General features: G+C 43.7%; 1 protein-coding gene across 4 annotated transcripts in view; it reads left to right on the top strand.

The window, feature by feature from the left end:
* Positions 1-23,885, top strand: part of B3GALNT1 (beta-1,3-N-acetylgalactosaminyltransferase 1 (globoside blood group)) — a 47,311-nt gene that overhangs the window by 16,444 nt on the left and 6,982 nt on the right. The window contains exons 1-3 of one of the 4 annotated variants that reach the window (XR_008913899.1): positions 17,081-21,567; positions 22,817-23,190; positions 23,563-23,878. The gene's annotated coding sequence lies outside the window, so the exon portion shown is untranslated. Of the gene's footprint in view, positions 1-15,593; positions 15,828-16,990; positions 23,879-23,885 lie in introns of those variants that run through there. The other 3 variants (XR_008913898.1, XR_008913897.1, XR_008913900.1) reach the window with 3 other exon arrangements.

The raw sequence follows: 23,885 nt of genomic DNA, 5'->3' as shown, positions 1-23,885 counted from the left end.
TTAAAAAGTTTTTGTACAAACAAAGCCAATGTAACTAAAATCAGAAGGGAAACAACAAACTGGGAAAAAATCTTCATAAAAACCTCTGACAAAGGTTTAATTACTCAAATTTACAAAGAGCTAAATCAATTATACCAAAAATCAAGCCATTCTCCAATTGATAAATGGGCAAGGGACATGAATATGCAATTCTCAGCCAAAAAAATCAAAACTATTAATAAGCACATGAAAAAGTGTTCTAAATCTCTTATAATCAGAGATGCAAATCAAAACAATTCTGAGGTATCACCTCACACCTAGCAGATTGGCTAACATGACAGTTATGGAAAGTAATGAATGCTGGAGGGGATGTGGCAAAGTGGGGACACTAATTCATTGCTGGTGGAGTTGTGAATTGATCCAGACATTCTGGAGGGCAATTTGGAACTATGCCCAAAGGGCGATAAAAGACTGTCTGCCCTTTGATCCAGCCATAGCACTGCTGGGTTTGTACCCCAAAGAGATAATAAGGAAAAAGACTTGTACAAGAATATTCATAGCTGCGCTCTTTGTGGTGGCCAAAAATTGGAAAACGAAGGGATGCCCATCAATTAGGGAATGGTTGAACAAACTGTGGTATATGTTGGTGATGGAATACTATTGTGCTAAAAGGAATAATAAAGTGGAGGAATTCCATGGAGACTGGAACAACCTCCAAGAGTTGAAGCAGAGTGAGAGGAGCAGAACCAGGAAAACATTGTACACAGAGACTGATACATTGTGGTACAATTGAACGTAATGGACTTCTCCATTAGTGGCAATGCAATGTCCCTGAACAATCTGCAGGGATCTAAAAAATACTATCCACAAGCAGAGGATAAACTGTGGGAGTAAAAACATGGATGAAAACAACTGCCTGACTACAGGGGTGGAGGGGATATGACTGAGGAGAGACTCTAAATGAACACTCTAATGCAGATACCAACAACATGGAAATGGGTTCGAAGCAAGAACACATGTGATACCCAGTGGAATCTCGCGTCGGCTATGGGAGAGGTGGGGGGAGGGGGAGAGGGAAGAAAAGAAAATGATCTTTGATTCCAATGAATAATGTTTGGAAATGACCAAATAAAACAATGTTAAAAAAATAAAATAAAATAAATTCAACCCTCCCCTCCAAAAAAGCCTAGAAATTTGGGTTTAATTTAATACAAATGAAATTAAGAATAAATATCACTGTCAAACAAAAAAATAAAATAAAATACTTTCATTAATATTCATTAGTGAAATTGGTCTATAAAATCACTTGGCTTTGTCCAAGTTGGGCTACTAGTACTATTCAGCTCCATAAAGGAGTTTGGGAGACTGTTCTCTCTCTCTATATATATATTTTTAAAATACATACCTTCTCCCTTAGAATCAATACTAAGTATTGGTTCCAAGGCAGTGGGAGTTAAGTGACTTGCCCAAGATCACACAGCTAGGCAGTGTCTGAGGCCATATTTGAACCTAGGACCTTTTGTCTCCAAAGGTGGCACTCTGTCCACTTAGCCAGCTAGCTACCCTTTCTTTTCTTTATTTTTGAGAATAATATTTGTTATGCATTTAAAATGTTTTGGAAGTTCTCTCCCTTTCACTCTCTCTCCCTCACTCCTGCCTTAAAGAAAAGAGAAAACTCCATCATCTGCCCCTACCTGGGATAGGAAAGAGAGAACTCTGCTGAGAGCTGAGGATGCAGTGTCAGGGTGTTCCCAGCACCAGGGGTCCCAGGGGGGCCCAAATCTGAACTGGTAGCCACTCCCCTCACGGTAAGCAGCCCATAACCCCCACTCTCATCCCTTATGTTTGTGGAGTGTTGGGCTCCATTGACTAAGCCCCCATGGTGGACCAGCAGGTGCTAAGGACACGAAGACATTTATCTCCGTCCCTGTGAAGGGCAGACCTTCTGGGTAATGAGCAGGTGGGAACAAGCACTCCTGTAGTGATTCCAATTCCATGCAAACCATGTGCAATCTGCTTTCTGGGGGGAAGCCTGGAAGCTGTGGGGTTCTAGAGGACCTCTTGGCCCCCAAGAATAGGGAGCTGAAGTTCTTAGCATTTGCCTCCAAGGAATAAAAACCATTCCAGCCAGACTGGAATTTCACTGGAGCTTGGTTCCTGGGGCCATCTTGTCAGGCACTGTGTTCCAGGTACTCTGCTAAGTACTGGGCATGGGGGGAAATGGCAAAAACCAGTCTGTGTCCCCATGCACTTACATTGAAGTGAGGGAGACAACGTGGAAACAAGAGCTCTTTACTGAGTTGGTGAGGTCATCCGAAAGCAGTCACGGTGGGAAGGAGAGGCATTCTGGGGACCCATACTCCAAGCCTGCACGCAGTCCACAAAGGGCTCCCCTGGATGACGTCTCATTAGACAACCCCAGTGGAGATTGTTGGGTAGGGTGGGTATCATCCCCTTTCTCCAGATGTGGAAACTGAGGCTCAGAGGTGTATGGATATTGGGTTACCGTGTTTACTCCAAAAGCTGAGTGGGCATTGGCTTTATAGCATTCAAAGTCACTGTTGGGAGAGTGACTCAAAAAGACACTTCCGAGGACTGCCTCCATTCCCCCTCTCTTGAAATACTTCTGATGTTCCCGGTCCCTGGAAAGGTCATTATAGGCCAACTCTTCCCTTTCTTCCTGTTGATGCAATATTGGAAGATGCTGTCTGCCACTCGAGAGAGGACAAGAAGTAAAAGCGTGTAGGCAGCTCCTCTGAACAGAGGTGTTTTTTTTTCAATTACAGAATATTTTCTGTCTCCAAGAGGTAGAATTCTGTTGAGCAATCAAGAGTGACTTGGGGATCCGAGGAGCTGGGCTCAGAGTGGTTGCTAAGGGTTGGGTGTCATGGGATGAACCATAATGGGCATTCCCTTAGGTGCTGGCCCTGGCACACCTGCTCTGCTCTCTCCCACATATAATTACTGAATCCTGGCTCAAGTTCCTAGACAGATGGTGCCCTCTGGCCTGTCCCAGAGAAAAGGGGGCGAGGTAGAAAAGCATGCCCCAGAGAAGGGCCCAAGTGATCCCCAAGAGGGAGAAGAAACAATGATGTAGGCTTTTCACAGAAGAATCTTGGGAGCAGGAGGGCAGAAAATAGGGGAGAGGAATAAAAAGGAAAGCATTAGGAGGAAGAAGATGATTTGGAATCAGAGGACCTGGGTTCAAATGTTGGCTGCTCCTTGGCCTGGAGTGCCCCTTTTTAGCAGTGCTTTCTCTCCCCACCTCTGCCTCCTGGCTTCCCCAAAGACTCAGCACCGAATCCACCTTCAGGAGGCTCCCGACAACCCTGCTGCTGCTAATGACTTCCTCTCTCTGGTGTGTGTAGCTCACCTCCTCCAAGAGGATGCTGGTGGCTTGAGGGCAGGTGCCGCTTCTGGTTTTCTGTGCATCTGGTGCTTGGCACCCAGCGTCTCGGTGGTTCTCTCACCTTCACTAGTGACTTCAGTACAGCCTCTTGTTGCTCCCAAACCTGGGCTCTGAGCCCACTCCCGGGCCTCTGGGACTTTTCTGCAGGTGTCCCTTCCCAGCCCCTGAAGGAAGCAGCTCTTACGGAAGACAAGCCAACCCTGAACTCACCAACAGACATTTACAAGGCTTTGATGCCGGGTTCTTCCTCTAATTAGCTGACCGAATCTCCTTCCCTGGGTCGCTCCTCTTCTCCCCCAGAGACCAGGAGACCCTGGACTCCTTACCCTAGGAAATCCACTAACAATGTCCTTGTTGACCAAAAATCCCAGAAGCCTTCATTACTGCTTGCACATGCAATGTAAAATGAACTGTATCTGAGCCACCTAAAAGTCAATGATCTGGACAAGGCAATGGGACACAGTGGATAGATGGCTGAGTCACAGGTCCTGAATTTGAATCCAGTTCGGCCACTTGCTGTCTGTCCATGACCCATGTGCTCATGTGTGTACGACCTACTGAGGCTATCTCAGTTCATCCTCCCAACAGCCCTGTGGGCCAGGTGCTATCATGGTGATTCTCATTCCCAGTTTCCAGGGTCTTGGGAGTATCTGAGACAAGATTTGAACCCAGGTGTTCCTGGGAGTCAAGAGCTCCCTCTGGGAGACAGATCTTCCTCCCAGAGTTGTGTACAGTCGGCAGAATGCAGGAAAAGCGTTTGGTGAACCTCAAAGCATTAAATCCCTGTTAGTTATTGTTGGTCTGGTTCTTTGGGGAGTCCCTGGACTGCTGAAAGAGCCTGAGAAGGGACACTGGCCAAGAGCTGCACAAGGGGACAGACATCCCAGATACAGGGCTCCTCCAGGGGCTCCTGTACTTTGGATAGGAAGATGGCGGCTGCTTGGAGGGAAAACAGCACTTGAATAAGAGACGGGGGTTCAATGCCTCTCTTCCCTGCGCTGATAAGGACGACATTCTCCTTCATTTCTGATTCTGGCTACTGAAAGGATCAAAATGGTAGCCACCTTGAGGACATTTTTGAATAGTGGCCTTGCAGAATTAAGGTCCCAGAGACATCCCTTGAGGACAAAAGGCTTCTAAATGGGAAGAGGCTGGCTGGTTAAGCAGCCATTCCTGGTTCTTGGCTGATCTAGCCGCTGGACGTGATGGAGAGAAAAAGTTGAGACCAGTAGAGCGCTCCTAAATGTTTAACACCTGGAAGGCAGCTGGGTGACTCAGTGGATTGAGAGCCAGGTCTAGAGATGGGAGGTCCTGGGTTCAAATATCACCTCAGATGCTTCGTGTGACCCTGGGCTAGTCACTTGACCTCCATCGCCTAGCCCTGACCACTCTTCTACCTTAGAACCAGTACACAGTTTGATTCTGAGACAGAAGGTAGGGGCTGGTTTTTTAAATTTTGTTTCCCACCTGGCTTTCTGAAAAGGCCCAACACTTAAGTATAATCTGCGTCCTGAACATTTTCTCCTTTGCTTTTTTTAAAATAATATTTTATTTGATCATTTACAAGCATTATACATTAAAGACAAAGATCATTTTCTTTTCCTCCCCCCACCCCCCATAGCCGACACGTGATTCCACTGGGTGTCACATGTTCTTGATTCGAACCCATTTCCATGTTGTTAATATTTGCATTAGAGTTTCGTTTAGAGTCTTTCCTCTGTCATGTCCCCTCAACCGCTGTAGTCAGGCAGTTGCTTTTCCTCGGTGTTTCTATTCCCATAGTTTATCCTCTGCTTATGAATGGTGTTTTTTTCTCCTAGATCCCTGCAGATTGTTTAGGGACATTACACTGCCACTAATGGAGAAATCCATTACGTTCGATTATACCACAGGGTATTAGTCTCTGTGTACAATGTTCTCCTGGTTCTGCTCCTCTCGCTCTGCATCACTTCCTGGAGGTTGTTCCAGTCTCCATGGAACTTCTCCACTTTATTATTCCTTTTAGCACAATAGTACTCCATCACCAACATATACCACAGTTTGTTCAGCCATTCCCCAATTGATGGGCATCCCCTCGTTTTCCAGTTTTGGGCCACCACAAAGAGCGCAGCTATGAATATTCTTGTACAAGTCTTTGTGTCCATTATCTCTTTGGGGTACAGACCCAGCAGTGCTATGGCTGGATCAAAGGGTAGATATTCTTTTGTCGCCCTTTGGGCATAGTTCCAAATTGCCCTCCAGAATGGTTGGATCAGTTCACAGCTCCACCAGCAATGAATTAATGTCCCTATTTTGCCACATCCCCTCCAGCATTCATTACTTTCCTTTGCTGTCATGTTAGCCAATCTGCTAGGTGTGAGGTGATACCTCAGAGTTGTTTTGATTTGCATCTCTCTGATTATAAGAGATTTAGAACACTTCTTCATGTGCTTATTAATAGTTTTGATTTCTTTATCTGAGAACTGCCTGTCCATGTCCCTTGCCCATTTATCAATTGGAGAATGGCTTGATTTTTTGTACAATTGATTTAGCTCTTTATAAATTTGAGTAATTAAACCTTTGTCAGAGGTTTTTATGAAGATTTTTTCCCAGTTTGTTGTTTCCCTTCTGATTTTAGTTACATTGGTTTTGTTTGTACAAAAGCTTTTTAATTTGATGTAGTCAAAATTATTTATTTTACATTTTGTGATTCTTTCTATGTCTTGCTTGGTTTTAAAGTCTTTCCCCTCCCAAAGGTCGGACATGTATACTATTCTGTGTTTACCCAATTTACTTATGGTTTCCTTCTTTATGTTTAAGTCACTCACCCATTTTGAATTTATCTTGGTGTAGGGTGTGAGGTGTTGATCAATTCCTAATCTCTCCCACACTGTCTTCCAATTTTCCCAGCAGTTTTTATCGAATAGTGGATTTTTGTCCCAAAAGCTGGGATCTTTGGGTTTATCGTATACTGTCTTGCTGAGGTTGCTTTCCCCCAGTCTATTCCACTGATCTTCCTTTCTGTTTCTTAGCCAGTACCAAATTGTTTTGATGACTGCTGCTTTGTAATATAGTTTAAGGTCTGGGACTGCAAGGCCCCCTTCCTTTGTATTTCTTTTTCATTATTTCCCTGGATATCATTGATCTTTTGTTATTCCAAATGAATTTTGTTATGTTTTTTTCTAAATCAGTAAAGAAATATTTTGGGAGTTCAATGGGTATGGCACTAAATAGATAAATAAGTTTGGGTAGGATGGTCATTTTTATTATATTGGCTCGTCCTATCCACGAGCAGTTAATGTTTTTCCAATTGTTCAAGTCTAGTTTTAGTTGTGTGGCGAGTGTTTTGTAGTTGTGTTCATATAGTTCCTGTGTTTGTCTTGGGAGGTAGATTCCTAGGTATTTTATTTTGTCTAAGGTGATTTTGAATGGGATTTCTCTTTCTAGTTTTTGCTGCTGAGCTGTGTTGGAGATATATAGAAAAGCTGATGACTTATGTGGGTTTATTTTGTATCCTGCAACTTTGCTAAAGTTGTTGATTATTTCAATTAGCTTTTTGGTTGAATCTCTAGGATTCTTTAAGTAGACCATCATGTCATCTGCAAAGAGTGATAACTTGGTCTCCTCCTTGCCTATTCTGATGCCTTCAATTTCTTTATCTTCTCTAATTGCTACTGCTAGTGTTTCTAGTACAATGTCAAATAGTAGAGGTGATAATGGGCATCCTTGTTTCACTCCTGATCTTATTGGGAATGCGTCTAGTTTATCCCCATTGCAGATGATATTAGCTGATGGTTTTAGATATATACTGTTTATTATTTTTAGGAATAACCCTTCTATTCCTATGCTTTCTAGTGTTTTTAATAGGAATGGGTGTTGTATTTTATCAAAGGCTTTTTCTGCGTCTATTGAGATAATCATGTGATTCTTGTTGGTTTGTTTGTTGATGTGGTCAATTATGTGGATGGTTTTCCTAATATTGAACCAGCCCTGCATCCCTGGTATAAATCCTACTTGATCATGGTGGATGACCCTTCTGATCACTTGCTGGAGTCTTTTTGCTAGTATCCTATTTAAGATTTTTGCATCTATATTCATTAGGGAGATTGGCCTATAGTTTTCTTTCTCTGTTTTTGACCTGCCTGGTTTTGGAACCAGTACCATGTTTGTGTCATAAAAGGAGTTTGGTAGAACTCCCTCTTTGCTTATTATGTCAAATAGTTTGTATAGTATTGGGATTAACTGTTCTCTGAATGTTTGATAGAATTCACTGGTGAATCCATCAGGCCCTGGGGATTTTTTCTTAGGAAGTTCTTTGATGGCTTGTTGGATTTCATTTTCTGATATGGGATTATTTAAGAATTCTATTTCCTCTTCTATTAGTCTAGGCAGTTTGTATTTTTGTATATATTCATCCATATCACCTAAATTGGTGTATTTATTGCCATATAATTGGGCAAAGTAATTTCTAATGATTGCCTTAATTTCCTCTTCATCGGAGGTGCTGTCCCCCTTTTCATCTTTGATGCTGTTAATTTGCTTTTCTTCCTTCCTTTTTTAAATTACATTGACCAGTACTTTGTCTATTTTGTTTGTTTTTTCAAAGTACCAGCTTCTTGTCTTATTTATTGAATCAATAGTTCTATCACTTTTGATTTTATTAATTTCTCCCTTAATTTTTAGGATTTCTAGTTTGGTTTTCTGCTGGGGGGGTTTAATTTGATCACTTTCAAGTTTTTTTATTTGCATTTCCAATTGATTGATCTCTGCTCTCCCTAGTTTGTTGATATATGCACTCAGGGATATGAATTTACCTCTGATTACCACTTTGGCTGCATCCCAAAAGGTTTGAAAGGATGTCTCTCCACTGTCATTTGCCTCGATAAAATTATTAATTGTTTCTATGATTTCTTCTCTAACTAAATGATTTTGGAGTATCATATTGTTTAATTTCCAATTAGTTTTTGATTTGGTTTTCCATGTACCTTTACTGATCATTATTTTTATTGCCTTGTGATCTGAGAAGGCTGCATTCATTATTTCTGCTTTTCTGCATTTGTGTGCTATGTTTCTGTGACCTAATGTATGGTCAATTTTTGTGAATGTGCCATGTGGTGCTGAGAAGAAGGTGTATTCCTTTTTATCCCTATTTATTTTTCTCCATATGTCTATTAATTCCAATTTTTCTAAGATTTCATTCACTTCTTTCACCTCTTTCTTATTTATTTTTTGATTTGATTTATCTAAATTTGATAATGGTTGGTTTAAGTCTCCCACTAATATGGTTTTACTGTCTATTTCTTCCTCAAGTTCTCCTAGTTTCTCCATTAGAAATTTGGGTGCTATATTATTTGGTGCATACATGTTGATTAGGGATATTTCCTCATTATCTAAAGTCCCTTTTAACAAAATATAATTACCTGCCCTATCTCTTTTGATCAGGTCTATTTTTGCTTTGGCTTTATCAGATATCATGATTACCACTCCTGTCTTCTTTCTGTCAGTTGAGGCCCAGAAGGTCTTACTCCATCCTTTAATTCTGACCTTGTGGGTGTCAATACGCCTCATGTGTGTTTCTTGAAGACAACATATGGTAGGGTTTTGGATTCTAATCCATTCTGCTATTCGTCTACGTTTTATGGGTGAGTTCATCCCATTCATGTTCAAAGTTATGACTGTCATTTGTGGACTCCCTGGCATTTTGATATCCTTCCCCAGTTCTAACCTTTTCTTCTTCGGCTCTACCTTTTATTCCAGTGATTTACTTTAAATTGGTCCCCCTTGTCCCCTCCCTTGATATATTTCCCTTTTTAGTCCCTCCCTTTTTGTTCCCTCCCCTTCCACCCTCTCTTTCCCTCCCCTTTTGTTTTCCCTCTCCCCTTCCCCCCCCTCGGTTTTCCCTTCTCCCTACCCTTGTTGGGTAAGATAGAATTCAAGATCCCAATGGATCTGGATGTTTTTCCCTCTCAGAGTTGATTTCCCTGAGATTAAGGTTTAGGTAAAAACTCTCTTCCTCTCCTTCTTATAGGAGTTTTCTTCCCCTCCCCTTCCCATGTGAATCTTTGTGTGAGAACGATTATTCTATTTGGTCTTTCTTTTCCCCCTATATACACATTACATTTTCCCCACATGTTAGTATACATAGATTGATATAAATGTAGTCCTTATAGAAGAGAGTTTGAGTAAAAGAAGAAGATAACATTTTTCTCCTTTTCCCTTTCCTTCATATTTACCTTTTCAGGTATTCCATGCTCTTTGATTTTCAATATCGAACTTTCCACAGAGCTCTGGTCTTTTCATTGCAAAAAGTTGGAAATCTTCTATTTTGTTGAATGCACATACTTTCCCTTGGAAATATATAGTCAGTTATGCTGGATAGCTGATTCTTGGTTGAAGACCCAGCTCTCTTGCCTTTCTGAAGATCATGTTCCATGCCTTACGATCATTCAGAGTAGAACTTGCAAGGTCTTGGGTGACCCTGATTGGCATTCCTTTATATCTAAATTGTCTTTTTCTGGCTTCTCGCAGGATTTTTTCTTTTGTTTGAGAGTTTTGGAATTTGGCAATTACATTCCTGGGAGTTGTCTTTTGGGGGTTTAGTGTAGAGGGTGTTCTGTGAGCTCTGTCAGTGACTGTATTGCCCCCTTGTTCTACAATCTCTGGGCAATTTTCTTTGATTATATCTTGTATTACGATGTCGAGTTTGCTGTTTATTTCTGGCTTTTCTGGAAATCCAATTATTCTTAAATTATCTCTTCTCCCTTTATTTTCCAAATCTGTCACTTTGTCAGTGAGATATTTTATGTTCTCTTCTAATTTCTTAGTCTTTTGGCTTTGCTTTATTAGTTCTTGCTTTAAAGCCTGGTTTTCCTTTTCAGTTTGGTCAAACTGGTTTTGTAGATGCGTGAATTTCTTTTGCATTATTTCCCACTTTTCCTCCCAGAAGGCTTCCATCTTTTTGATCATTTCAGATTCAGATTCTTCATGGGTTTGTGAAGAGTTTCCATTTCCTTTGGAAGGTTTCAGAGCATTTGCTTGTGTTTCCTCTTCTATCTCCTCTGTGTTTTGTATTTTTGCTCCATAAAATGTTTTGCAAAGTCACCCCCTTCTTCTTGTTTTTTTTTTTTTAATTTTGGGACTTTTGTGCTTCTGTGGCTTTTGCGATCTCTATCTGAGTGGGGGGGGGGGACTAGCTTTTCTTATCTCTGTCTGGCGTTCAGAGGTTTTAGCCCTAGGCAGATTGTCCGTTCTATGCAGTTGTTGTTCTGTCTTCCAGGGAAGCCAGGAATTGCTGGTGTGTCCCTGTTACTGCCCTCCTCTCCTCAGCACCCTCCTGATGCTTCTCCGTTGCCTTACTTCCACGCTCTAAGCCTGGCTTGGCCTTGTTCCTGTTCCAGCACTCTGCGGGGGGAGGGGCCGTGGCTTCCCGGAGCTCTGAGGGCTCCTAATGAGATTAGCTTTCCCTGGGTAGAATTTAGTATGCCTTGAGGCAGGGACTTTTTTCGTGAGACTCCGATGGAAGGATCCAGCCATGGGCTCTCTCTCTGTTTCCCTGCTGTCTGGGTGCTCCCTCGACTGGGTTAGGTTGTTTTCAGGATGTGGCTTTCAGAATAGCTGGCTCCCCAGGCCCTTTTGCCAGCCCTGAGGGTTGCTGTTGTTTCAGAAGACCCTGCTCTCTGAGGGGGAGGGGCCGCGGCTTCCCGGAGCTCCGAGGACTCCTCCCAGGGGGTTAGGAGCTCCCCATCCCTATCTGTTTCCCTGCTCTCTGGGTGCCCCCTCGACTGGGTTAGGTTGTTTTCAGGATGTGGCCTTCAGAATAGCAGGCCTTGGGGCTCTGAGGTTGCCTCTACTGCCTCAGACTCGGACTCAGAGCTCTGGGTTGGGGGGGATGGGTCCTAGGACCTTTCTTCTGCCTACCCCTTAGGTCCGAGTGGTCTCGGGTTCTGGCTTTTGGGGGGGCCGTAGCTTTTGATCCAGGTCCAGGTCCAGGAGGAGGACTCCCAGGGTCTATGCTGTTGATCGTTTTGAATTTCGGTGCCCTAGGAGCATTCGGTTTGAGATCCGTAAGGAAGGGTTTCAGGAGATCTGGACTTTAGCTTTCTCTAAGCCTCCATCTTGACTGGAAGTCTCTCTCTTTTGCTTTTTAAAATCTTTCATCAACCAGTCAAGCCCCGACTTATGGTATTTGCAGATAATCATGCTCACACTGAACATCCTGGTTAGAGCCGTCTCCAGCACATCCAGGCTGGACCCACCTGGAAGGGTGCCTTCCTGGGAGCTTCAAGCATACACAGAGAGGGCTAACACTAAAAGACCAGCCGAGGAAGCCAGTCACGTCCTGCTTTCCCCCTCTGGCTCCCGTTCTCTGATCCTACCATCGGCCAGTGCTCATTCTCTCAGCCCACTGGGTGAGCCAGCCAAAGGCAGTCATGCCAATGGCACAGAAAAAGCCCCCATCCCAAATGCAACCAGCTCATGCCAGGGAAAAGTTCTTTGTCTCTTAGAGAACAGACAACGCTGTGGCTCTGATGGCATCCTGGGCGAGGGCGAGGGAGATGGGCTGGGCGGGCTGAGCCCTGCTCAAGCTCATTCCCGTGAAGGATTCTGGGCTGGGCAAAGTGCTGAGCCCTGCAAGCTGAGGAGGCGGTGTAAGGGCTGTCGCCACACGGGCATGGCAGATGACAAGGCTTCTCGCTCCTCATAAGGAGGGGAGGGACAGATGCCAAAGGGGCCGCCATCGTCCTCAGAGCCCAGGGAAGCCCGAAGCCCCTTAGAGCTCCCATTGATGGACTTTTAGACAGAGCTGATGGGACACAAAGAGAAGAAACAGCCCCACTATTTGAGTGTGGAGAGGAATCTGGACCCCCAGAAGGACATTATTTTCTGAATTTCCTGAAATAAGGATTAAGGACTCAGGAATGTAACTCTAACCATGCCAATCAAGCAATAGGAGACAGCAAATGCTGGGGTCCAGCTGCTCCCATGAACCTTGGACTTGGGGGGCAGCTAGCTGCCAGGATAGCATCTATGCCAGTTCACGAGAGCCTGCAGGGATGAGGAAGAAAGAAAATGGATGGAGGGGAGGAATGCTGCCCCTCCGCAGGAGGAGCAGCCAGGCAGCCAGGTAGACAAAGGGCTCTGTTCCTCCAGGAAGAAGAGCAGCCTTGTCACTGCCCCATGAATTAGGTTTAGGCTCCAACTCCAGCTCTCAGCCTCAGAGAAGGCCCTCCTGTAGCAGGGCTGCTGGGTTTGAAGCCTTCAGTTTTGTCTTCCTGGCTCTGATGCCAGCCACAGAGCAGTCACCTAGCAAGTCATGTTTGCTGATGGAGTGATGATGGTCAGTCCAGAGGGCTTGACGTTTTCTGAGCAGAGTTCTAGGCACGACCCTGGGAGGCAGGTCCGGGGAGGGTTCTCGTTTCCATTTTACAGATGGACAATCTCAGATTCAGAAAGCTTGGCTGGTAAATGGCAGTGTCAGAATTTGAATTTGGGTCTTCCCGACTCCAGATCCCCACACGATTCAATGTTATGCTGCCCCTAATCCATGCAAGGCAGCCAGGGGCAAAGGACTTACTCTAGGCTTGGTATGGGGTCTTGCTTGTTAAAAATGTTTTGGTAATTTTCTACATGATTAGTTAGTTAGTTCCCTTCCCCATCTGTTTTCTATTACTAATTTCAAGCCATCCTGAGAAGGAGGCATCCACAGTTTGTTAGAAGGTTCCATGACCCAAAAAGCATTAAGGACCCCCAGACTTGATGGCCCTTCGGGGAGACCTGAGTTCAAATCTTGTCTTGGATACCAACTAGCAGGGTAAGTTAGTCAACACTTAAAAAAAACCCTCTTACCTTCCATCTTAGAATCAATACTGTGTATTGGGTATTGGCTCCAAGGCAGGAGAGCTGTAAGGGCTAGGCCATAGGGGCTAAGTGACTTGCCCAGGGTCACCCTGCTGGGAAGGGTCTCTAAGGCCTGGTTCTCTCAATCCACCGAGCCACCATTAGTTAACTCTTTGCTTTCCTCATCTGTCAGGTGAGGGGGGCTTGATGGCCTCTAAGGGCCCTTCCAGCTCCTAAGTTATGATTCAACTACAGCACCTTCCAGTCCCACTGGGTCTATGAAGCTCATTTTCCCCAGCCCCTCCTCAGCTCAATTCTGGTTTCCTCTGGTGAGTGGAGGTCCTCTGTAAGTCTTGCCATAATCACAGAAGTAGAGGGGACCTTGGGGCACCTCCATCAACCCCTCCATTTTACAGATGAGCAAACTGAGGCCCAGGGAACAGCAAGGACTCACCAAGATCCTACAGTCCTGTGTGAAGCCTATGGAGGGCTCACAGACAGGTCCTTTCCCTCTCTGCACCCCCAGATCCTGGATGCTGCTCTCAGCCCTGCCTGCTGCTTCCCCATCCTGTGACTGGTGCCACCTGCCCCATGAGGTCTCACCCTAAGGTCCTCTTCTTCCATCGTCAGCAACATGGGGCTTTCAGTTTCCCACAATCCCTCCATGGAGGCACAGTTAAGGGGTGCTGAAGGGGCTCCCCACCAGTCCTTTCCTCGTACACATTTCCATCATTTTCAAAATCCCATTGAACTCCACAGGGCCCCCTCTGTGGTTCTGATGACTTTCTTTAGGAGGCTTCTAAGGATCAGAGCTTTAGTGTTAGAAGGAGACCTCTGAAGCTATGAAGTCTGATCCCCGATGAAAGCCCAGAGACCTTCAGTGACTCCCCCAAAGTCACACAGCCAGGAAATGTCAGGGCTGAGATTCGAACCCAAGTTCTCCGACCCCCAATCTAGAACATTTTTATTGTCTCCTGCTATCTCTCATGCAAAGAAGGATGTTTGTTTCTTAGAGCTCTGTAGGGGAATTTCCAGGGAGTGCAAGTGAATGGGTATTGATTGAGTGCTGAGGGGAAAAGTCTATTTACATATCTCCACATGCATGCATGTGATGTGGGAGAAACACCCACTGTAGCAGGGTCTCTCCCCAAGAATGGGAGACTCAAACTCCGTTCAATTCAGAAGTGAGAAAAGAACTTTATTTGAAGAAGAGGAGGCTTATGGGGTGTAATCCCTAGTGGAATAGTCTTTATTTGAAGAAGAGGAGGCTTATGGGGTGTAATCCCTAGTGGAATAGTCTTTATTTGAAGAAGAGGAGGCTTATGGGGTGTAATCCCTAGTGGAATAGTCCGGGGGGCTGGTCAGGTTGCTGTAGGGCTGATGGACGAGCCCAGGGGCTGATCACCTTTTTGGAGCTGATGGTGCGCAGTAATAGCTCCGCTGTAGAGTGGCAGCTTCCACACCCCGTGGATCACGGCTGGCATATTTATTGGGGCCTGGTAGGTTGGCATCTCCCATTCCAAACTCAGGTGGAGAGAGGCCGGGGGCTTTGTTGCCACAGGGAAATGAGGAGCATGCGCAAGATTGGGGGATTCTTCTAGAATGCCAGGGTCCTCTGTGGGCAGGTTCCGTGTTCCCTCACTGTCTACCTTAGCATCATCTGACTGGGGGGATGAGAACATGGCGGAGGTGGTACACTGGAGGACCACTCCACGTAATTCCTTCTTTCGAAGGATAATCTGGGTAATTGATGAACACATTAGGCCATGTGTAAGGGAGGACAATTGTACAGTACTGTACAACAATGCACAATGTACTTTGTTATTACTGTGTTTAATGTTGATGATACTTTTTAGTATTTTGATGATACTTTTTAATCTACTTTTGTATATTGGTCCCAAGGCAGAACAACAGTAAAGGCTAAGGCATGCCCCAGGTTATGCAATTAGAAAGTGTCTGAGGCCAAATTTGAACCCAGGACCTCCCATCTCTAAACTTGCCTCTCAATCCACTGAACCACCTAACTGCCCCCCTGCTAAGGTCTTACTGTGTGGTTATCAATTTCATTAAAATTTATTAGATTTTTATTAAATTAAACTTGATCAACTTTATTAAACATATATGTACGAGAAAATCACATTATACGAGGGGTCAGCAGGTGTTCACTTATACCTACAGTTTCTGCCACCCATAGTTCTAGGGACATCCCAGCGGTAGCTGGGAGGCAGCCGAGGCTGTATTCAAACCCCGAACTTCCCGTATTCTACCACAATATGCCTGTCCATGACTTTATAAACCACATGTTTCTCCCTGACTCGAGCTGATTTCGGGGAAGGTTGGTTGCCATTCTAAAGTATACTCTTTGGTCATCTTTTCTTTAATTCCACAGTTGCTTGGCCCTTGTCTTCATGGTTATTGCGAAGTCTTCCATCTCCTTCTGGATCAGATGCCAAAATGGGAGCCAGATGGGAGTGGAGGCAGGTACCACCCCGGCCAGATGAAAATGTGTTTAACGAAATGAATCCAAAATAGACTATAGACTTCTTTAATGCCGGTTTTCTAAGGATCGTGGGTCCAGAGACTGGTTTCTGTTTGAGATTGACATCACAACAGAGATGATAGGGTTAGTGATGCTATTTTATTCCCCTCTAAATGCCAAGTGCAGAGCAAGTGCTCAGGAAGTACTTGATTGACTATTGTTCAACCAGGTAGATGGTCTCAAACTATATGCTGGGGGTGGGGCGCAGCTAGGTGGTTCAGTGGATGGAGAGCCATGCCTAGAGATGGGAGGTCCTGAGTTCAAATCTAGATTTAGATCCTTCCTAGCTGTATGACCCTGGATTGCCTAGCCCTTACTTCTCTTCTTCCTTGGAACCAATACATAGTATTGATTGTACAACAGAAGATTTAAAAAAGGGGTGGGTGGGTGGATTAAACTAGCTTTGCCGCCTTAAATTCATTCTTTGTCAGCGGTATGCAGGATTTTAGGCAGATTCCATTGCTCTCCTTTATTGAGTTTTGAGTTAAATGGGTTTTCAGAGCGTTATTGCTCCAAGAGATTGTACAAATGTGGTAGCTCTTAAAGAGCACGCTCCAGTGACTCTAGAGACAGGGTATGGGCTGCTGGTGCGGTCCAGTTACGAGTTTCAAGAGTTATTCAAGCCCGTTCTGAAAAGCAAAGGTAAGAGCAATCAACAACCAAAAGCAATGCTGAGAAGCGCTTTGGAGCAGCCTAACTAATCGTCACAACACAAGCCGACTTTCAGAGGGACCTGCCCACTGAGGGGTTGCTAGTAGGGCAGGTTAGGAAAACAGGGTTTGTCATGAGCGAGACAATCGAATATTAAAGGTGGCCGTACTAACAAGCTCCCTTTTTTACTCAAGCTGAGTCCAAAGGAGTCTGCAAGATCGAGTCATCTTGAACAGACAGTAAAACACCCAACGTGCCACTCGCCAATTTCTGAAATTTCCAGTGGTCTTAGAAGACGCCATTGAGGATGTGGTAAACTTGATTTACCGAGGTATAAAATTGTTCCAGAATTGTAGCAATTTCCATTGGAGACGGAATACTGCAATGTGACCTTACGTGATGAGCCACATCATGGGAAGTTAAACAATTTATTTAAATGATGGATAAACAGCCTTCAAGAGGCTGAAGACTCACTTGATTTGAATCTCGCTGGAGATCTATGTACGGGCTATAACAAATGCGAGACTTAGAAAAATGGACCGTTCCTCAAAACTGTACCTAATATCTATATAAATTCATCATGAAGGATTAAAGAATGTCTCAAAATCTTGTGAATTCAATGCCAAATTGTGAAAAACAAGTGATTTTTTAAAGCAAATGGAGGTCATACTGACATTCAACATATTTTTTCAAGGTCCAAAAAAGTTGTAAGGCATTTTTTTTTAAATGACATTAAATTTAACACATTTTTCTTCTCCCAAGTAATTCAAGCAGCACTGTAACTTCACCCAGGTATTGCATCCTTGAACAATCTGAACAAAAGAAAACACAGGGAAATCCATATATAAAGTCAGGTAACTTTAATGGGTTTATTTTCACTGGAGTCAAATCTCAGTAGTCCATTGTTTTGGATACAATAATACAGAATCTGAAATTGCACAAACACAGGGGTTAGGTGGGACACCTCTACAGCTAACTGGAATACACACAGGAGAGGAAGGGCCAGAGTTACCTACAATGGTGGGACCAAGCACTGCCATCCACTTAATGATGGGCTAACAGCAAACATGATGGCGGACTGACATGTTGGTTTTGCTTTTTCAAATTGTCTCTTAGAGACAAATTTAGAATAATCCTTATAAAACCCTCTGATGAGTAACAAGAATAATGAAGTTGCCCCAAGGTTTTGTTGTTGTTCTCCTGGTCAACTTGTCAGAGAACCTTCGTGGGAAAGACTCAGGCACAGAGCTATGGGACTTCCTACCATGAACACAGGCTGAAGGCCCTGAAAAGGCTTAACTACAATAAACTATTGATTCAAGTATTTAAATTTTAGAGATAAAAAAAATCAATTCTCATTCTTATAAATAGAAAAAAGTTGCAGATCTTTCCTAATTTTGAAATCTGAACTACTGAACATTAGAAAATTGGCCCTGTGAAAATATGAGAATTTTTTTGTGAATGTTTCCACTGCCTAAAAACGTCTGATTTGTTTTAATTTCCATCTACCCTTAGATATGATCAAACTAGAGATTTTGATTTCCTTTGAATTTACTCTGATTGGTTACAATGATGAAGAATTCCTGTCTGATGAAAACATTCTGCAATTCCAGATACTGGCACCATGAATAGATTTGTGAAAGGGACTGGGTAATATATGTTTGATAATTCATTTAATGTAAGTATTTAAGTGCTGGCTCCATGCCAGGCATTGGCATCAAGTGACATGTAAATAGCATGCGGATACAGAGATAAAAAAAAAACAAACCAAACCAAATACCTGCAACAATCCATGCCCTCAAGGACCTCATCATCTACTGAAATCTCCTAGGAACTCACAAATCTAGAACTGGAAGAAACCTAGAGGCCATCTCCTCCAACCCCCTCACTTCATAGATGAGGATAAGAGTTTAAAGGACTGATGGGATTCGAACCCAATACTCCAAAGGCAGCAGCCTTTTTTATTACTTTCATGAAAATGCTTGAGATACCCTGGTGGTGAGCTGGTTAGGAGAATGTGTGTGTCTACTGCACAGTTGATAAGCAAAGTCAATGATTGTGGATCTGATACAAGAGGCCTGGGAGGAAGAGTAGAATGGCGTCCAAATGAAAGACAGACATTGTTGAATTATATTCCTAGGATGCAAAATTGGAAGAAGATCAGATTGCAGAGGAAGAATAAGTGTAAACGATTACCCTGGACTTGAATAGTCACTGCCAACCATTTGTAAAAGGGCAGAGGTGGAGCAGGTATCGGAGCGGACAGCTCTACGACCCTGGCTTTTCTTTATTCCATGACTCTAATGGAAGTGAGATTGCTCAGGTGGCTTGTGTTCTTCCAGATGATCCCCTTGCTTGACCAATGATAAGCCATATGCGATATGCATAAAGGTGAGAAAATTCAGTTCAGTTTCATGAGCATTTATTAAGAGCCTACTGTGTACTGGGGTCTATGTGAAAACATACTTCTCAGAAGTTCGTACAATGAGGCTAAAATATCCATGTCAAAAGCGCTGGTCTTCTTGGTTTCCATATCCATTTGCTCACTTTGGCATCTTTCAAATAGAATAGTCCCACTCTCCATTCATTTCCACCTCCATTTTATATCACTCTTTTGGCCCAGTCTGGAATTTCAATGGCATAGGGAACCCCAGCGATGAGGAAATCTCTCCCACCAACCCAGAGTCATAAGAGAAATGCTTTGCCACCTCTAGTCTCAGGGGGCTGTTTGAGATCGAGTGATCTGCTCAGGGGTGCTCTGATAGCATGTGTCCAAGAGGAGCTTGGCCAGGTCTTTCAGATTCCACATTTTACCTCGGAATCTTACTTTGCTCAGGAGAACTCCAGAAAAGGGCCTAAAACAGACAGTATCACACCTGGAAAAGATTTTTAAGATCACCTCATTCAACCTTGGCATTGTGTAGATAAGGAAACTGAAGTCCAAAAGTGCCTTACCCAAGGCCACTCCACGAATGGCAACGTCAGAACTCACTCTGAAATTCAGGCCCATCGTGCTTCCAGTGGGGGAAAAAAAAAGAAAGTAGACATCTCATAAAAATAGCAACTCATTTTAAAATGTGTCTTGGTAATGAGGCATGGCAGGGAGCAAGGCAAAGCTTTGGAAAGCAGCAGAAAGAACCTTGGATTGGAACCAAAGGACACGCGTGTGACTCCTGATTCCTGGTACTGACAACTTGGGGTCTCAGGGAAGACTCCTTGAAATCTATATTCCTATGACTCATCACCGAAATAAACCAGAGAAGAGAATTTGGCAAACGTGCCTCCTCACACATTAAACGTTTTTCTTGAAAGCTACAGGACAGTATTTGTTTTGACTCCTTTTATGACCAGCTAAAAACCAAAAAGTTTAAACCTCTCCTAGCTATCTGAAACAAGGGGAACTATAGGGCAGCTCCCACAGGCGGAGAAGCTCATCCAATTCTCCAAACCTCTTTCATCTTTTTTTGTTGTAAAGAGGTGGGGAGTCCACCATTTGCAGAAATGGGTTGAGGGAGAAAGGGAAGTCTGAAATGTCTGTTTTATTTTGCCACAGTAATCAAGAACACTCAGTGAGTACTGTGTTTGGTCAGGATGTGAAACTCAAAGCCAGGACTACAGTCTTGGATGGCAAGGTGCCAAGTTTTCAGCCTAGATAACCAGGGAAACCCAACATCGGGGAAGGAGCTGGCCATTCTTGTTGTCTTGATATTGTTGGCCAATGAGAGACCTAACGAGGGCCATGTTGGTAATAAATACCATCGCAGTCTCTCATCTCTCTCACTATATTTTGTAGCCACGTGGGAACAAGAGAAAAATGAGTCATGGGAACTATTCCCATCCTTCATAGTTTTCCTAGTTCTTCTCTAGAAAACACCGAATAAGCGGTAGAAGGGCGGGTCTAGGTGAGCGTTCCTTTTCATAGTATAAGCTGATCCAGAGGAGAAAAGGAAGGAAGGAAAAGTCAGAGGTATAATGGTTTTAGAGTCCAAGGATCCAAGTTCAGGACCCTCCTATGCTGCAGACTGTGTGATCTTGGACAAGATACAACCTCTCTGGGCCCATTTTCCTCATGTCTAATGGCCCCTGAGGTCTCTTCCTATACTAGATCTATGATCCTATGACGGCTCCCCACTGGGGATACTTCACTGGGGGGAAGGGAAGCCCTTGGGTAGAGTAGCTGCCCAGGGGAGTGAATCAGAGCAGGGAGAGAAGTCACAGGACGAGGACCGCTGCTGCCTTGCCCAACTCACTCACCCCGTCACTTTCTGAGGCTGTGCCATCTGGAATACCCAGGATATAGATGGGCACAGTCAGGGCAAACAAAACCTCTAATATACTCCTTTATAAGTGATCTCATGTGTGTAGGGAGACCATGTTTAATTCTGTTCTGATGCTAACAATTTGCTGTATTCATGTGGACCCTAAAGGGCATTTCCTTTCTGCCTTTTCCTTAGATGATATCTCCTTTTTGGTCCAACTTTTGCATTAAAATCACCAAGAGGCCAAATCCATGAGAAAATTTCCTTGCAAGAAACAGATCAATCTGTCTGTCCACTTGTAATGGCAAGATCAAATCCACACTACCTGCATACATTTTGTGGATGATGGACATTAGTGAAACTGGATGCAACACTGCCTCAAGAATCATTCAGAAGTATTAAAAACATCATCATGATCACGACTGGGGGCCCAGAGTGGGAGAATACCTCACGCTACAGGAGAGAAGAGTGGAAAGGTTAATTATTTGGACCATGTTCAAATAAGGCATTTAAAATCCATATAAATTCATTTTTTTTTCTTTTAAATAATATTTCATTTCATTTGGGACATTTTTCTGTTTTCCTAAATGAAATCCACTTTCCCAAATGATTTCCTTTTTTTCCCTTCTTTTTTTTTATTTGAATAAGTTTATTTAGTCAATTTAGAACATAATTCCTTGGTTACAATCCAAATGGTTTCCTTTTGTAACACATAAATGAAGAGTTCATTCATTCATTCATCCATTTTTCTTTCTGGATGCTGGCATGTTGGTACACGGAAAGATGCCCCGGTGAATTCCTGGAAATTCAATGAAAACTCTCATCAAAATTAAAAGTACCTGAAGGCATGTCTACTTTGTTCTTGAGGTGGTGCCTAGATTAATCTACACGTCTCTCAGCTGTGGCCCTTTTTGGTAAGTCCATTTTATACTTTTTGATGACCAGAATGAGCAGTGACTATTTGTTCTTGTTCTTAAATTCAACTCAACAGCCACTGGTTAATTGTGTGCTATGTGCAAAGCTCATTTTAGGACTAAAAATGGCACCTCCCTCCAAGGGGCTCCCATCTACTGAATGAACAATAAGAACATCAAACGAGGCATGTGTGAAGACACAAAGCTGGTTTTCCCTTTCAGCATCATTCCTTACCACTAGCTTATTTTTACAGACTGGACGGGTTTGAATGTATTTCCCCTGCAAACTGGAGTGTGGCTTAGAATGGGGATTACTTTTTGGTGCACACTGGGGTGTACCAGGGTCTCCAAAGGCATATGTATGTACACACGGACATTCGTATTCCCTTTCAAAGACATTTCATTTTCGTGGCATCGTAAGCTGTTTGGGAAACATCTATCTTTAGAACCAACTCTGGATTCTAGATTAACAACCAGAAAGGACTTCGAGGTCACCTCGATTTAGAAGTCTTAAGCAAACACGACTGTTATAAGAAAATAGCTAGATCTTTAAAGGGAAATGCGTCAGTTCTTGTCCCCAACCTTGGGAGGAAAATTTGGGGACGAGCTCCTAATGGGATCCTTCCTGATCAACTTTGGTGGAACACTGAAAATGTGGAGGGTGGGACAACAGTCCATGATGCCTTTTTTCAAGATTTAAAGTTTTCCCTTATAAAGAAGTAATATGAAGGGTGGAAGTATGAATGGAAAGGAAGCGGGCTGGTCATGCAGTAAGAGAGAGGGATGACTGGTGGAAGGCGTCCATGCTCCCCTGGAGGATATATCTCATCAGGAGATATGGAAGGAAGTCCGAGATGCCCATTTGGGAGGCTTAGACAAGAATCACACAGGGGGACGAGGCAGAGAGGGATGAGAGCACAGATGCATCCAGACGTCCTTTTAGGTCTGGAATCTGGAAGTGAATTTTAATATTTGCTGGCTATTTCCACACGACTGGTTTCCTTGGTAATCCTATGAATTTTATTTCAATCCTATAAAAGCGTGATTCTGAGAAGGGGTCCTTGAGTTTCCCAGAGGGTCCGAGAGGTCCACGACATCAAACACTCTCAGAGCCTTGGCTTTATATCCTATAATATCCTTAGAAGTGCACCGTGGCTATTTCCTCGGCATGCTGATGGGCACATCACTTCAGTTTGACTGCAGATGCATGTTGAAATAAAGTAAGAGTTGTCGTATCTCTCCTTCACAGAATGCTGTTCCAGTAGCCCTAGAAAAAGGCTGTTTCTGAATCTGGGAGCTATTCACGTTCAAGAGAAGCGTTAGCACAGGATCCTAAAAACCCCAAGCCAGAAGGAGTCTGCTTTTGAAGGCGATGAGTCCCAGGGCTGAGTGAACAGGCACGTGTCCGTGTCACAAAGAGGTGCTGGACAGGATCTGGCCACAGGAGGCCAAGACTGACCCTGCTCCCACGCCACTGCTCTCCTGAGGAATTTCCTGACTGTCTTCTGAATGAGTCCTGCCAGTCCCTTAAGGTCAATAGGGAAAACCGATACGTGTTCCAAGTCCTTGATCTGGATTTAAAAAGCTGATTGCACATCGGATGCCTTGATTGAGGAACATATGGTGAGTTGTTGGGCTTTTCGGGAGGGGGGAGGGGGCGCTGACTATCTATAGAGATGGCAAGCCTATAATAAGATCTCACATATGCAGAAATGTCTCATCCATTTAAATACACAGTTCCAGGGCTTCCCCGTTTCACTTATATTCAAATTATTCATTGATACCTGGATAATCCAGGGAAAAGGGTTCCTGGAGGTAGTCATGTCCACAGCTATCACCCTATAAAGAGAGCGCCGACAATCTAGGGAATCACCTGACGCATTCAGTAGCTCACGAAGAGCACCACCACCAGACCTCAACCCCCAGCAACCTAGCTGCAAAACACTAACGTTCTTCCCAGCACTGAGAAACTTTTCCATTTTTCTTTGTTTGAAGGCTTTCAAGGCTCAAAAACCAGATTCAAGTCTCACCTCAGACATGTGTAATTCTGGGGAAGTCATTTGACTGCTCAGTGCTCCAAGTGACTCTCAAAAATGAAAAATTACAGAGGAATTGCTGTGGCGCGTTGGTGAAGTGGGGGTTCCTTCAGGCTCCCTACTCCGAACAAACCCAACCCAAGCCCATGGCCCGGAAACCATTCAGACCCTTAAAAGGGTAAAGAGTAATGTTACATCCTATGTAGTTATAAATGGTAACCACTCAATAAAGTTATTACCATCTTCATAAAGGACACACTAACGAAACAGGCAAATTTAGCT

This window comes from Monodelphis domestica, chromosome 8 (genome assembly GCF_027887165.1).
Source record: "Monodelphis domestica isolate mMonDom1 chromosome 8, mMonDom1.pri, whole genome shotgun sequence".
In the NCBI taxonomy this organism is placed as follows: Eukaryota; Metazoa; Chordata; class Mammalia; order Didelphimorphia; family Didelphidae; genus Monodelphis; species Monodelphis domestica.
This window is presented reverse-complemented; position numbering and strand designations above follow the sequence as displayed.